Source organism: Mandrillus leucophaeus, unplaced genomic scaffold, assembly GCF_000951045.1.
Source record: "Mandrillus leucophaeus isolate KB7577 unplaced genomic scaffold, Mleu.le_1.0 Scaffold657, whole genome shotgun sequence".
NCBI lineage: Eukaryota > Metazoa > Chordata > Mammalia > Primates > Cercopithecidae > Mandrillus > Mandrillus leucophaeus.
The window spans coordinates 982,518-995,060 of record NW_012107108.1 but is presented as its reverse complement, the minus strand read 5'-3'; positions in this window follow the sequence as shown (position 1 = coordinate 995,060).

Here is a 12,543-nt window from a genome sequence, read left to right as displayed (position 1 = left end):
ATATTAAAATTGAAAAAAACTAAACAAACAGCATAATAAGAGAACTTTTAGATGTATATTGAATAACACACCATAAAAATAGAAAATATTTTTTCTTAAGTATGTATGGAAAAGTCACAAAGATTTATCATATACTAGGGCATAGAGAAAACATGTGGCTATTCCATATAATGTAAATACTACAGTTCCTGATCATAATACAGTATCCCTAGAAATTGAAAATGAAACAAAAAGACTTTATTACCTGGAAATTATAAGTTCTATTGTACAACTCTCAAATAAAAAGGGAAATAAACAAGAATAAAAATACTATAGACAAAAGTCAGAGTGATACATGTTAAACGCAGTCATTAGAAAAATACTTGCTGGGGGTGAGTGGAAAGTGTGCTGCTGCCATGGGCACAGGACCTGGGTGCCCTAGCTTTGCAGGTGAACAGGGAAGGGAATGGCCTGAAACCCAAGATTCCTGTCTCAGCCCGGAAAAGGTTTAGAGCCTGGGGCAGTTTTGAGTTCTGAGCATGGACTGTGTGGAATTTAGCTAGTTGCTGGTAGCAAATACTGAGAGTTACAGACCTGCTGAGCCAAGTGTGTGGGAGCTAGGTGAGGCTTACTTTGGCCTGCTATTCTCCACTCCCTGTGTGAACCCTTCTGTGAAGGAGAGGCAGTTATGCTCCTTTCCGGAACATTACCCCAGTGGCCAGAGAACTGCCCCCGATCCCTGCAGGGACGTCTGCTTGCCCTGCAAGTGGAGATCAAGAACTTGAAGCAGTCTGACCCATCCCCCACCTGACTTTGCTTCTCCACCTACTCTGGTAGCTTAACGCAAAGGATAGAAACTTCTGGAAGCCCTATGGCTCCTCCCATCACCTTAGAAACCAGAATACTTTCTCTGGGTAACATAAGGCAAACACAAATCTTACCACTACTACTGCAGCTGGTTCTCCTTTGCATTTCCACCTCTTGGCTGGAAGCCAACTGACACCGTCCATTTCAGCATCTCCAGGAAGACTAACACTGCATCCAGGAAGGAGAACACAGCTATCTCCACTGCCTGCACCACCCTGGCTATCTCCACTGTATTTGACCTCAGCTGTCTCCATGCCTTCACCATCCTGTCCAACCAGGAACTCCTGAGTGTGACTGTGTGACCAGTTCATTACTACTGCAATCAGCATTTGAGAAAGCCAACACACTAAGGCTATTTACACCCAAGGAATTTTACAGAGTCTGTCACTTCGCTGCCACACTCATCAGAGTGAGCGCTGGTACCCACTGCTGGGAGACTTGAGGGTAGTTTCTATCACTGGCTCCCATGAAGACATTCCCCAACACCAGCTTGGGTTGTGGCAGCCTCGCTGGGCAGCTAGACCGAGAGGAGCAGCAACATTCACTCTAGTCTGGTTATCAGGAACTCCTAATCCTAGGAGAAGAGGAAGTGAACCACATCAAGGGAACATCCCATAGGACAAAAGATTATAGACGGCAGGCCTTGAGTCCCAGGTTTTTCCACTGGTGACAAGTTTACTTCAACAGAGACCCAGTTGCAGTGCTGGGTTCAGCAGGGATAGCCTACAGCTCAACAGACAGGCAGCCCTGGTGCTCATAAAGGGTCTTAGAGAAGGAGATTTCCCCCTTTTCCACACAGCAGAACCAACTGCGGCTTCTTCCATGGGAGCTCAGCCTGGTAGAACTACACATAGCCTTTCTGAAGCACTTCAAGACACTTCAGGGTGACTGCATTCCCACAGGTGGATAACCCTGTAGGTTCAGGCTTGCACGAGAGAAGAGGTAGAGTCTCAATTTCTCTCTACCTGGAACATCAACATTCCTGCAGATAAAAAGAGGTGCCTGTCTGATCTGAATAGCTAGAACACCGGGTCAGCAGTGTGTCTGGGAGGTGGATGACTTTCCTGCTGGCCTGGCAGGGGAGCTAAAGTGGGTCTTGCCCTTCCCCCTGATAATACGTCAGTGTTTTACTGACAGTTCCTGCAGCCATCTCTCTCAAGGCTGGGACCTCTACCTGCCACTGGAAATAGCATTTACCTATGTGCTTTTACCACAACTGGTTTCTACTCAGGGACACCCCCTCTACTGGCCTGAAGCCTGAACTATTCAACTCAGTAAATAAAATAATGAGGAAAACAAATAAAAAAAAAATAAATAAAAAACGAGGAAAACAAATAAATAAAATAATGAAGAAAACATGCACACCTTGGGGGAATGAGGTGAGAGCTTCAAGAGGCCTCTTTCATTCTAACGCCATAGGTGACAGTAAACTTGCACACACACCAAGCACATTGCTACTACAACCAGTATCTGAGAAAGCTATCATACAAAGACTATATAATCAAGAAACTTATACAGAGTCCTACTCCTGAAAGCACAAAGAGCCAAATTGACTACAATAAACTAAAAACATTAAAGTCGCATCCTTAAGGGGAAAAAAGAAATTTTAAAAAATCAGTCAAATAAACAATTTAAGAATAATTAGAAAAAACAGTCTACCCAAATGAGAAGAAACCAGAAAAATAATCTGGCAATATGGCAAAACAGGATTCTGTAATACCCCCAAAAGATTACATTAGCTCTCCAGGAATGGATCCAAAGCAAGATAAAATCTTTGAAATACTAGGTAAAACATTCAAAAGTTTGATTGTTAAGCTGCTCAACATGATACCAGAGAAAGGTTAAAACCAACATAAAGAAATTAAAAATCAATTCAGGATATGAATAAAACATTTTCTAAAAAGATGGATGTTTTTTAAAAAAGCCAGTCAGAATTTCTGAAAATAAAAGACACATTTAGGGAGTTGTAAAATGCAATGGAAAGTTTAACAAAAGACTAGAACAAGTAGAACAATGAATTTCAGAGCTCAAAAACAAAGCATTCAAATTAATCTAATCAGGCAAAAATAAAGAAAAAAAGTAAAAAGTCTATAAGAAATATGAGATCATGTAAAATAACCAAACATAAGAATAATTGGTGTTCTTGAGGGAGAAGAAAAAGCAAAAAAAGTTTAGAAAACTTATTTGAGGGAATAGTTGAAGAAAGCTTCCCCAGCCTTGCTAGAGATTTAGATTTCCAAATACAAGAAGCTAAAGAATGCCTGGAAGATTCATCACATAAAGGACTTCACCAAGACATATGGTTATCCATTTACCAAAAGTCAACATGAAGGAAATAATTCTAAGGGCAGTGAGAAAAAAGCATCAGGTAACCTATAAAGGAAAACCTATCAGACTAACAGCAGACTTCTCACCAGAAACCTTACAAGGCAAAAGGGATTGGGATCCTATCTTTAGCCTCCTGAAACAGAATAACTGTGAGTCAAGAATTTTGTATACATCAAAACTAAGTTTCAGGAATGAAAAAGAAATGAACTCATGGTCAGACAAATAAGTGCTGAGAGAATTTGTCAATAACAGTCCAGCTCTGCAAGAAATGCTAAAAGGAGTTCTAAATTTTGAAACAAAAGGTTGATATGCATGCACCAGAATAGAACCTTTTGAAAGCATAAAATTCACAAAGCCTATAAAACAATAATACAATGAAGAAAGCAAAGTATCTAGGTAACAATTAACATGATGACTAGAACAATACACCACACCTCATTATTAATGTTGAATGCAAATATCCTAAGTGCTCCACTTAAAAGATACAATTTGGCAGAATGGATCGAAAAAATCACAAATAAAATATCTACTATTTTCAAGAGACTCACCCAACTTATAAGGACTCAACTAAAGGTAAAGGGGTGGAAAAAGATATTCCATGCAAATTAAAATCAAAAGTAAGCAGGAGTAGGTATTCTTACATCAGATTCAAACAGACTTTACAACACAACAGTAAAAAAAGAAAGTGATTATATGATAAAAGGATTAATCCAAAAAAGAATATATTATAATTCTAAACTTAGATCTACCTAACACTGGAGATCCAAGATCGATAAAACATTTACTACTAGACCTAAAAAATGAGATAGACAGCAACACAATAATAGTAGGTGACATGATTTAGCTCTGTGTCCCCACCCAAATCTCACCTTGAATTGTAATAATCCCCACATGTCAAATACAGGACCTGGTAAAGGTAATTGAATCATGGTGCCAGTTTTCCCCATGCTGTTCTCATGATAATGAGTGAGTCTTATGATATCTGATGGTTTTGTAAGCCTTTGGCATTTCCCCTGCTTGCAATTCTCTCTCATGCCACCTTATGAAGAAGTACATGTTTGCATCCCCTTCCCCCGTGAGTGTAGCTTTCCTGAGGCTTTCCCAGCCATGAAGAGCTGTGAGTTAGTTAAACCTCTTTTCTTTGTAAATTGCTCAGTCTCAGGCATTTCTTCATAGCAGCATGAGAATGAACTAATACACCAGGGACTTCAATACTCCACTGAGAGCACTAGACAGATTATCAAGAGAGAAAGTCAATAAAGAAAAGGGCTTAAGCTATACTCTATGACAAATGGACCTGACAGATATTTACCAAACATGCTACCTGAGAACTGTAGAATGTATATTTTTTTGTCATCAGCACATGGAACATTCTGCAAGACAGACCATATGATAGGCCACAAAATCACTCTCAATACATTAAAAAATATCTAAATAATATCAAATATCTACTCAGACAGCTGTGGAAAAAACTGGAAATTAATTACAAAAGGAATCCCTCAAAGCTACACAAGTACATGAAAATTAAACAATCTGCTCTTGAATTATTTGGGGGGAAATAGTGAAATCAAGATGGAAATCTAAAAATTCCTTGAAATGAAGAATAAGCATGACACAATTCATCAAGATATAGGAAAGTAGTGCTCAGAGGAACGTTTACAGTGTTAAAAGCCTGAAAGATTACAAATTGATAATGCAGTGTTGCACTTCAAGGAACTAGAGGAACAGTCATAAATGCCACTCAAAGTTAGCAGAAGAAATGAAATAACAAAGATCAGAGTGCAACTAAATGAAACTAAAACAAACAAAAATATGAAAGATCAATTAAACAAAAAGCAGGTACTTTGAACAGCTAAAAGAATGATATATCATTAGCCAGATTAATCATTACTAAAAAAGAAAAAAGATACATATAAATTCAATTAGAAATGAAACTGGAGACATTACAACCAACTCCACAGAAATACAGAAGATTATTCAAAATACAATAATCACCTCTATGCACACAAACTAGAACATTTGGAGAAAATAAATAAATTTCTGGAAACATTCAGCCCTCCTAGATTAAGTCAGGAAGAAATAGATACCCTGAATAGAGCAATAACAAGCAGTGAGATTGAATATGTAATAAAAAACAATTGCCAACAACTAAAACAAACCCCATGGTCAGATGATATATTAGGCCATTTTCTTGCTACTAATAAAGACATACCTGAGACTGGGCGATTTACAAAGGAAAGAGGTTTAGTTGACTCACAGCTCAGCATGGCTGGGGAGGCCTCAGGAAAATTACAATCATGGTGGCAGCGGAAGCAAACACATCCCTCTTCACACGGCAGCAACAAGAGAAACTGCTGAAGAAAGGAGAGGAGAGCTCCTGATAAAAACATCAGATCTTGTGATAACTCAATATCATGAGAACAGCATGAGGGTAATCGCCTCCATGATTAAATTACCTCCCACTGAGTCCCTCCCATGGCAATGTGGAGATTATGGAAACTGCAATTCAAGATGAAATTTCTGTGGGAACACAGCCAAACCATATTATTCTGCCCTCCTGGCTTCTCCCATTTCATGTCCTCAAATTTCAAAACAAAATTATGCCCTTTCAACAGTCCCCTAAAGTCTTAGCTCATTCCAGCATTAACTCGAAAGTTCAGGTCCAAAGTCTCATCTGAGACCAGGCAAGCCCTTTCCGCCTATGAGCCTGTAAAATCGAAAGCAAGTTAATTACTTCCTAGATACAATGGGGGTACAGACATTGGGTACGTACACCCATTCCAAATGGGAGAAATTGGCCAAAACAAAGGGGCTGCAGGCCTTATGCAAATCTGAAATCTAATAGGGTGGTCATTAAACCTTAAAGTTCCAAAATAATCTATTTTGACACCATATCTCTCAACCAGTTCATGCAGATGCAAGAGGTGGGTTCCCATGGCCTTGGGAAGCTCTGTCCCTGTGGCCTTGCAGACTACAGCCCCCCTCCCAGCTGGTTTCACAAGCTGGCATTGAGTGTCTGTGGCTTTTCCAGGCCCATGGCACAAACTGTCGGTGGATCTCCCATTCTGGGGTCTGGAGGACAGTGGCTGTCTTCTCACAGCTCTACTAGGCAGTGCCTCAGTGGGGACTTGGTGTAGGGGCTCCAACACCTCATTTCTCCTTTCTGCACTGCCCTAGCAGAGGTTCTCCATGAGGGCCCTGCCCCTACAGCAGACTTCTTCTTGGACATTCAGGTGTTTCCATACATCCTCTGAAATCTAGGCAGAGGTTTCCAAACCTCACTTCTTCTGTGCATCTTCAGGCTCAACACCCTGTGGAAGCTGACAAGGCATGGGTTCGCACCCTCTGAAGCCATGGCCTGAGCTGTACCTCAGCCACTTTGAGCCATGGCTGGAGCAGCTGGGACTCGGGGCACCAAGTCTCTAGGCTGTACATGGCAGGAGGGCCCTGGGCCCAGCCCAGGAAAGCATTTTTTCTTCCTTGGCCTCCAGTCCTGTAATGGGAGGTGCTGCTGCAAAGGTCTCCGACATGACCTGGAGATATTTTCCTCATTGTCTTGGTGATTAACATATGGATCCTCGTTACTTCTGCAAATGTCTGCTGCTGACTTGAATCTCTCCCAAGAAAATATGTTTTTCTTTTCTACTGCATCATCAAGCTGCAAATATTTCAAACTTTTATGCTCTGCTTCCTCTTGAACACGTTGCCACTTAGAAATTTCTTCTGCCAGATACCCTAAATTATCTATCTCAAGTTCAAAGTTCCACAGATCTGTAGGGCAGGGGCGAAATGCTACCAGTCTCTTTGCATAGCAAGAGTGATCTTTACTCCAGTTCCCAACAAGTTCCTCATCTCCATCTGAGACCACCTCAGCCTGGACTTTATTGTTCATATCACCAACAGCATTTTGGTCAAAGCCGTTCTACACGTCTCTAGGAAGTTCCAAACTTTCCCTCATCTTCCTGTCTTCTGAGTTCTCCAAGCCTCTAGGAAGTTCCAAACTTTCCCACATTTTCTTATCATTTTTTTCTGAGCCCTCCAAACATTTCCAACCTCTGTCTGTTACCCAGTTCCAAAGTTGCTTCTACATTTTCAGGTGTCTTTACAGCAGCACCCCGTTACCTGGTACCAATTTACTGTATTAGTCCACTTTCACACTGCTAATAAAGACATACCTGAGACTGGATAATTTATAAAGGAAAAAGGTTTAATTGACTCACAGTTCATCATGGCTGGGGAGGCCTCAGGAGACTTCCAATCATGGTGGAAGGGGAAACAAACATGTCCTTCTTCATATGGTAGCAGCAAGAGAAAATGCTGAGCAAAACAGGGAAAAGGCCCTTATAAAACCATCAGGTCTCATGAGAACTCACTATCATGAGAGCAGCATGAGGGTAACTGCCCCCATGATTAAACTACCTCCCACAGAGTCCCTCCCATGACATATGGGGATTATGGGAACTACCATTCAAGATGAGATTTGGGTGGGAACACAGTCAAAATATATCAAATGGATTCACAGCTGAACTCTACCAGACATTCAGAGAATTGCTGCCAGTCTTTCTATAACTATTCCAAAAGACTGAGAAAGAGGAAATCCTCCCTAAATCATTGTATGAAGCCATATCACCCTGATACCAAGACCAAGAAAGGATATTTAAAAGAAAACTACAGACCAATATTCTTGATGAAAATAGATGAAAAATTCTCAACAAAATACTAGCTAACTGAATCCAACAGCACATAAAAAGGATAATACACCACAATCAAATGGGTTTTAGCTCAGGAAGGCGGGGGTCATTTAACATACACAAGTCAATAAGTATGATACATCATATGAGCAGAATTTAAAACAAAAAATGATCATTTTAATAGATGCAGAAAAAGCACTCAATAGAATCCAGCATTCTTTTATCATAAAACACTCAACGAACTAGGCATAGAAGGGACTTATCTCAAAATAAAAAAAGTCCTATATGAAAACCCATAGCCAACATTATACTGAATGGAGAAAAGTTTAAAGCATTACCCCTGCAAACTGGAACAAGACAAGGATGCCCATTTTCACCACTTCTATTCAATGTAGTACAGGAAGTCCTTGCCAGAGTGATCAGGCAAGAGAAAGAAATAATTGGCACCCACATTGGAAAAGAGGAATTCAAACTATCATTGTTCACTGATGATATGATTATATGCCTAGAAAACCGTAAAGACTCCTTCAAAGACTCTTAGATTTGAAAAGTGAATTCAGTAAAGTCTCAGGTTAGAAATTCAATGTATAAAAATCAGTAGTACTGCTTGCTATACACCAAGAATGACCAAGCTGAGAATGAAATTAAGAACTCGATACCCTTTACAACAGCTGCAAAAAAATAATAATAACATACCTAGGAATATACTTAACAAAGAAGGTGAAGGATCTACAAAAGAAGAACTACAAAACACTTCTACAAGAAATCATAGGTGATACAAATAGAAATACATCCCATGCTCATGGATAGGTAGAATCAATGTTATGAAAATGACCATACTGCCCAAAGTGTTCTACAGATTCAGTGCAATTCCCATCAAAATGCCAACATCATTTCTTCCAGAGTTAGAAAAAACAATCCTAAAATTCACACGGAATCAAAAACAGCCTGAATATCCAAAGCAATCTTAATGAGAAGAACAAATCTGGAAGCATCACATTACCAGACTTCAAATTACACTACAAGGCTATAGTTGCCAAAACAGTGTGGTACTGGTATAAAAGTAGGCACATGTAACACAATAGAGGACCCAGAAATGAAGCCAAATACTTACAACCAACTGATCCACAAAACATACAAAAACATAAATTGGGGAAAGGACATTCTAGTTAATAAGTGGCACTGGGAAAACTGGCTAGTCATATGTAGAAGAATGAAAATGAATCCCTACTTCACACCTTATACACAAATTAACTCAAGATGGATCAAATATTTAAATCTAAGATCTGAAACCATAAAAATTATACAAGATAACCTAGGAAAAACTCTTCTCGTCATTAACCTAGGCAAAGAATTCATGACTAAGATTCCAAAAGCAGATGGAATATAAAAATCATAAGTGAATGGAACCTCATTAAACTAAAAAGCTTCTGTACAGCAAGAGAAATAATCATCAGAGTAAACAGCCCATAGAATGGGAAAAATATTTGCAAACTATGTGTTCAGCAAAGGACAAATATCCAGTATATACAAGAAACTTAAACAAATCAGCAAGAAAAAATAAATAATCTTATCAAAAATGAACAAATGACATGAACAGACAATTCTCAAAAGAAGATACACAAATGGTCAGCAAATGTGAAAAAAATGCTCAATATTACAAAATCATCAGGGAAATGTAAATTAAAACCCCAGTGAGACACTACATTACTCCTGCAGGAATAGCCATTATTAAAAAGTAAAAAACAACAGATGGTGTGGATGTGGTGAAAATGGAATTCTGGTATACCACTGTGGAAATGTAAATTAGTATAAACTCTTGAAAACAGTACACAGGTTTCTTAAAGAACTAAAAGTGGGCCGGGTGCGGTGGCTCAAGCCTGTAATCCCAGCACTTTGGGAGGCCGAAACGGGCGGATCACGAGGTCAGGAGATCGAGACCATCCTGGCTAACACGGTGAAACCCCGTCTCTACTAAAAATACAAAAAAAAAATTAGCTTGGCGTGGTGGCGGTGCCTGCGGTCCCAGCTACTTGGGAGGCTGAGGCGGGAGAATGGCGGGAACCCGGGAGGCAAGTTTGCAGTAAGCTGAGATCCGGCCACTGCACTCCAGCCTGGGCGACAGAGTGACTCTGTCTCAAAAAAAAAAAAAAAAAAAGAACTAAAAGTGGATCTGCCATTCTATCCAGCATTTCTACTATTGAGTTTCCACCGAAAGATAAAGAAATCATTATATCAAAAATTCCCCTGCATGTGTACATTTATTGCAGCACAATTCACAATTGCAAAGACATGGAACCACTCTAAGTGCCCATTGAGCAATGAGTGGATAAAGAAAATGTAGTATGTACACATCATGGAATGCTACTCAGCCTTAAAAAAGAAGCAAGTAATGTCTTTTGCAGCAACTCAGAGGAAGCTGGAGGGTGTAATTCTAAGTGAAGTAACCCAGGAGTGGAAAACCAAATACCACGTGTTCTCCCTTTGTAAGTGGGAGCTAGGCAATAGATATGCAAAGGCATACAGAGTGATCTCACAAGACTCCGAAGACTCCGAAGGGGAAGGTTGGGAGTGGGGATGAAAGATAAAATATATTGGGTGCAGTGTACACTTCTCAGGGATGGATGCACCAAAATTTCGACTTTACTACTGTACAATTCATCCGTGTAACCCAAAATCACTTCTACCCCAAACGCTACTGAGATTTTAAAAAGTACTTAAAAAACTGGGGAATGTTATGCAAGTCAGAGTTATCTTCTGTAAGATGTTACACAAAGATATGAAATTGGGGAAGAGAAGTGAGAACCTGTGGAATGTATTAGAATTGGAAATATCACTGCAAACTCATAATTTCCAAAAACATGTAAATGTATGTGCATATCCATATATATGTTTTCAGGGAGCAAAAGGTTTTTCCCTACCCTCTTAGGTTTAGTATCTGGGAGCCTGCAAATTAGACAGATAAAAGTCAGATGAACAGGAAAAAAAAGTTTATTCACAGGCATGTAGGAGCTTACCAAAAGTAGCTAGACATATAGAGATTTATAACAGAACTTAGACAAAGAGAGAGGTAAGCAACGGCCTCTGTGGAAAGAACAAGTGGGTTTTTTCAAGGAAGACAAAGGGATTTCTAGAAGAACAAACAGGAGGTAAGACAGTTTGTGATAATGTTTGTTTATGGAAGTGCATGTGGTCTTCCCACCTTCTTCATGGTCATCAAACTTCCCCATAGAGGAGTTTACCATCAGTTCACTCTGGGTCTCCTTCCGGGGAGCAAAAACCTCCCACAGTTATGCAATCTCACTTCCCCAAAGTTTCTGCTTTTAGTCAAACAAGGAAAGCTCCAAAAAGCCTTCTTTCTGTATCTGTTGAATTGCAAATGTCTTCAGTTTAAAATAATCCCAAACCCTGGGACTCTGAATAGGTCCTTGCCATGTGCTCACATAAAGATATGTATATCTGTGTATATGGCTGTGTCGATTTTCGTGTTTCCTAGCTCTGTTTGCTAAAAGAAGCTAGAAGGAAAGATGCCTCAGTACCACCAAGAGGCCGGGATTTGCTCTCTAATATCATTTCCGTAAAGAGAACTAGGGATCCTTGGAAAACCTGTTGTTTTTATGACTCGGGCATGGTAGATTCAAGGTGAGTCTAAATCACCTTGTTATGCCAAAAAGTAAGATAGTGCTTAAAAAAATGGTGGAGGCATATTGCAAGGTACTATCTGAAGGGGGCTCCAGTGACCCGAATCTGGGACGATCTGAGCACCAAAATAAGAACAGTAATGAATTATAAACCATGGAAAGAATGAGAATTCAGGAGCTCATACAGATATAAAGTGAAACAAACAGGAACGGAAGTTCCTGCTGGTAATAGAATGCTATATGATGACTGGTAAACGTGTAAGAAGTAATAAAGTTAGAAAAAAAATTTCATTTTGTAGTCATCAGAGTAAAGACTGGATCAGGCTAGAATTATCTTTGATAATAAATCTAGTGGGAATATTTTGCTGAGGAATAATGCGTTTCATGCCCTTAAAGTGCTTGTCTACCCACAGACTGCTTATTAGTAGCAAAGAAAAAAGAATAACTTTTATAATGGAGAAACCAGACAACAACTTGCTCAGGTAATCAAAATTATGATCACCACTGTGGGCATATGGACACCCTAGATGTGATACTTTGTTTTGAGAAGAACAAAATATACCTCTGTTGTATTCCAGCCGAGAATGCATCACCGAAATCTAATCATGAATAAACATCAGACAACCCCCAAATGAGAAACATTATGTTTATAAATAACTGGGGCTGTATTTTTAGAAAATGTTAATGTTCTTAAAGACAAAGGATATAGAGATTATTATTTTTCCAAATGAAAAGAAACTAAAGAGACATGATAAGTAATTGCAATTCCCTATCCTAGAACGGATCCTCAGTGGAAGGAAAAAAAGTGCTATGAGGTGTATTATTGAGTCAATTTAAAACATAGTAAAGTGAGTGAATGGAAGAGTTGGTAAAACATAAAGATATAACTATACAAAATAAAAATAAATGCATCAACTTACTAAAATGTCAAATTATATGATTTATGTAAAAATATAAATATTATGAAATATAAACTGAAGAGTAAAGGTCATAACGAATGTTACAATGTTATGAAACTTAACTGCAAATGATATATA